This window comes from Mercenaria mercenaria, chromosome 8 (assembly GCF_021730395.1).
Source record: "Mercenaria mercenaria strain notata chromosome 8, MADL_Memer_1, whole genome shotgun sequence".
Lineage (NCBI taxonomy): Eukaryota > Metazoa > Mollusca > Bivalvia > Venerida > Veneridae > Mercenaria > Mercenaria mercenaria.
This window is the reverse complement of record NC_069368.1, coordinates 85,098,832-85,103,909: the sequence shown is the minus strand read 5'-3', so window position 1 is coordinate 85,103,909 and position 5,078 is coordinate 85,098,832.

Below are 5,078 nucleotides of genomic sequence, written 5' to 3'. Positions count from 1 at the left end.
TATAGTAAATATAATAAACAATTAAAGATGAAAAACTGAACTGGTTTTAACTTGATATACAAAGAGGTAGATTAGCATGTTTAGATTTGCCACTGAACATGTGTTTCCATTTCATCAATACTTCCTGTGGTTAAAGTATTCTGATCAAATCTATTTATTTCCGGTTGAGCTAATGTTTCTGCAACTTCAAAAAAGAAGATTTGTTGTGTAACAATGAAATTAATGAGTAGATAGTAATATATAAAAAATGTAGGCTAAAGCACTACATATAAGATACCCAAATAGCATCAACTATGATTATTTCTTGGACTTGCTTCCTGATCAACACCCCTTGTCTCCAAATTATAATAACACTTTGATACCAATTTGAATGATTTTCATTAACTCATCGTAATCGAAATAACAGGTGATTTTCAGATTCAGTATTTACAAATTCATATATGAAACCTAGGGATCAGCCGACTGTGCTTTAATTGAGACATACATGTATGGCTCGACATATAAGACATCAATTGATAACAGGCATTATTTGAGTCATTCAGTGATGTCACTCTTGAAAGTGAGTCATCCATGGATGTCAGCCTTGTGAGTCATCCGTGGATGGCTCGTTTACAGAAGTGAGTCATCCGTGGATGTCAACCTTGTTAGTGAGACATCCGTGGATGACACGGCTACATAGTCATCCATGGATGGCTCGTTTACAGAAGTAAGTCATCCATGGATGTCTCAGTATGACGGAAAGTGAGTCATGCAGGCATGCCTCATCTCTGAAAGTGAGTCATACAGGCATGGCTCAACTCTGAAAGTGAGTCATGCAGGCATGACTCGTATTTGAAAGTGAGACATGCAGGCATGGCTCATATATGAATTTATTTATGGCAAAAAGAAACAAATACAACGGTATGTATATTTTCCTTTGTTTGACAAGCGTGGATAAAATATATACATGACGTAACAGAAAAAAAACATATTTGAAAACGCCCGTATTCTGACTTCAGATAATTCCCTGTTAAATCATTATTTTAAAAACGGATGACTGAATTTCCGTAAATCATGACTGTTCAAATAAATCACAAGTCTTGTCGGCGTCAGGGCATGAAAGCATGATACATGAATGTTTTAATGACACAACATGATTCTTCCAATACATGTAGCATATTTCAGTAGAAACTGTACTAGATCACTATATACATTTTCGTACACTGTTCGGAAGATTTAAACGTCAAGATGGAAACGTAATTGAAATTCGGCTTGAATATGCGTAAATATCGGGTCTTCTTGACAGATAGGGAAGCAGACGTTTCTTCTTGTATTTTGGCGGGAAAACAGCATGTGCCTTCCATGATGTCCCTTCGGTAATGACCGAATGCTTATAGAAAATTACGTTTTGGCGTTATAATTTGGTGACTCTTAGACGTTTTTGAGATGTAGAAAGGGAAAACGGTAAATCCACAGACTCTCTCCATGTTTCGATTTTTGTACATTTAGTAATTGTAGGTGGTGGGAGTTAATAGAAAGTTCATAATTATAGGCAGTGGGTGGAGGAAAATCAAAAATCATGGGTAGTGGGGTATTTTTTTCAAATATTGCCCCCATACAATTAATTCTAAAACTGTCCTTATAACATTAACTTACTTTTATCAACTACGCACGATACGATATCAAAGTTTACAATTGATTTACCCTTAGTTATATTTGCTTATAAGGTTTATTATGTGATCTCCTTGTAGAACGAAGAACAAGCACATGTATAGATATCAAATTGCTATGGCGCGCTGTATGTACATGGCATCGAGTTGTACGTCCAAAAATCGGAAGGACAGTTTGTGAATATTGTGAAAAACTGAAAACGTAAAGTTCCCTTTTTAAATTGACATTTCATTTTCAAATTGATCGCTCGTGCCGAAATATAGACTTTTAATGGGTCTGTAGATTTTTAAAGATGTCATTTTCGCGTATATTTGCCGATTTTTGTCAAAATTTTGTATCAGGTGGAACATGGTTTGCTTTATCAAATGATAAATGTCTGTTGTAATATGGTGCGATACCACTTACAAACACGCTAGTCCTAAAATAAATTACAGTTGCGCTGATTTTAAATCATAATAAGGCATTTTATATTGGCGCCCTACGTTGTGACGTTCGTGACATCATCACTGATAAAGCATTGTTGCCAAGACGACGGAATAATAATTTAGAACCATAGTGCTACAGTTGGACCAAGTTTCATTAAAGTCATTTAATAAGCAGAGGAATCTTAATATATCTTTTCTTTTTATTTGGTGTATCCAGTGAATAATCTTCTGACCTTTCGACATTCCTGTATTTTTAGCACACGGGCAGTAGCAAAAAAATAGTTTGGAAATAAACCTATTTCAACTTTTTAGAGTTATATAATATAATAAAAGTGTTTTTTACTCATTAAAATAAAGAAAATACAAAATTATAGCTGTTAAAGATGTTTGAACCTATCTCGAGTTGTTTTCTCACTTCTGTTATCAGTGGTAATGATCGTCCTTACTCCAATAAAGATGGGCTCTTTTATCTATTCAGTTGTATCCCTAAATATCTTTTCCCACTTAAAAATTGAACAGCTTGAAGTTGTTTAAACAAAACTTCGCACAAATGTTCACCACATTGAGACGTCATGCAGAGCGCATGTTTCAGATGTCTCATTTCAAGGTGAAGATAACAGGTGTCGAAGGTCATACTTTCGGGTGTATATTGCTCTGCATTTCGGTACTTTTGTTAGTCTTAACACTTGCCAACAACTACAACGGACAAACACAAAGCTTTATACTGGAAAAGAACGTCTACATTACTACTGCAATGCTTGGTCACTTTTTATGCCCAGTAAAACCATTTCCAGATGGTCAATTGTGAACACTTGGGTCTAGGACCACAAAAGTAGATAGGGAGGTTGATCATGACCAGCGGATGAACCCTATTGGTTTTAAGGTCAGCAGGTCAGAGGTCAAGGTCACTTTGACCAAGAACAGTAGAACCTGTAGTGTTTGTGCACCGTGACAAAATGATTTCTGTTTCTTCTGCAATTACTGAATACATCGAGGGCGGCATTTTGTGTTCTATGAGCTCTTGTTTAAAATATACTTTTGTTTCAGCTGTGAGGAGTGGCATGAAAAGAAGATGGAGTTAGGAGGAAAACCGAATTTTTAACAAGTTTTTCAAGCATGAATTAGAGAAAAAAAATGCCATCAGATGGAAATCTTAAAAAAATAGGTTAGGAGCTTCTACAAGGCAGGCCTGTTGCTCAGATAAGGACACAAGTTAACAACATTATCAGAGACAAACAAAAGTTAACTATAATTTGATAACTCTTCATGTTTGTGTACCATGTTATCCAAATGGTATAGTTGATATTACAATACACAAATGAGACCTATACATCCTGTCATACATGGAAAATCATTTCTGAGGTGGAACAAATGTTTTCTGCAGGCAAGTTTCTGTGTCACAGTCATCATTATATTAATAATGACAGCTTTACCGAAATAAATTTGGAATTCTTTGACTGGTGTTTAAAGTGATGCAACTGTACATGAATCAAGATTTTGTTGGCAAAAGAAATACGAAAATGCAATCGTTTATTGAAGGACAGTTGTACGCAAATTATTATTGCCACAAATTATGTAGATATCATAGCCTTAAGGCATAACATTTTACTGTGATGTTAAATAGCACACATTTCTCTTCATTTGTTGATTCATTTGTTATTGTCCTCAGTACAGTTAAGGCCCCTGATAGTAAAAAAATGTTGGCATTATAGCTCACCAGAACTTTGTTAAGGTTTAGCTTTAGTGTAGGTGGATGGTCTATTGTCCTGCATAAACATCTTCATCTTTGAAACTACTTGGCGGGTTTACATAAACTTTGTCTGTATCATCATAGCAAAGACCTCTACCATGTTTGTTCAAATGGCTCACCTAGACCCCTCTTAAGGGACATTATGATAAGAGGGTGTGGGTAAGGCTTAGGCCCGAGGACATCTCCTGGCCGCTAGAACCGTAGAAAACGTTTAAGAGTGGTATTTTTACTAATACACACAAAGGAGGGGCATTTATCATTTCCCATTTCGGGTTACGCAATTTGATTTGTTTATAATTCCTACAGTATCTAATCGCTACCATTGGTACATTAATCTTGTCAAGATTTTTAACATCGTTTGCTGTTTTATTCTGAATATAATTATTAAAATGTATGTAGAAAATTATAATAGATAAATATTATATCAATAGCGTCGTTTAATTAATCATTCTTCGCTGTTAATTACAATGTTCGGTAATTTTAAAAATGAAATTCTCATCTCGGGAAAGGCATATAGAAAATTGAGATAGGAATGGATTGATTAACAAGAGTGATGTTCATGGTCAGTAATTGGGAGAGCGGTTAAGGAACCAAGCATATACGGTATGGCATTCTGCGAAGTTCAACACCTAAGGAAAGTGTTTGACTGTTTAAAATGGGAGGGGATTCAATTACAAATCAATCTTTTTGCAGTTTTATGACAAATGCATTAGCTCTGAGAATGCATCAGAAGCCCTCAGAAATAACTAAAACCCAGGAGCTCCAGGGGGGCACCGGTCCCCTCGATCCTTGACCAGGGATTTGCCCTGGACGCACAGGGGGACCTGGCGGCCCCCTGGCACCCTGCTCAGACTTCAGGATTTTCAATTTTTTCAACTTTCACCCATGTACAAGATGATCTCAAAATTCTGTTTAAGTAGTGAAACTTGGTGTGTTTCAAGGGCAACTACAGCAAAAAATAGAAATACAGTTAAACAACTTCTCTTGGACTGCATGATGGATCTTCATCAGACTTTGTATGTAGCATCATTCTAAGGTTCTCTCCCAATGTTGTTTAAATGAAGGAGTTTGTCCCTTTTAGGAACAGCTAGGGCTGAAAACGACATTTAATCAACTCATGAACCTCTCGGTTAATCTTCATCAAATTTGGCCAGTGGCATTATAATTTGTTCAGACGGAGGCGCTTTTGGCCGGTTGTAGGAATTGCAAGAGCTAAAAATAAAAATACCTTTAAACATCTTATCCTCATTATC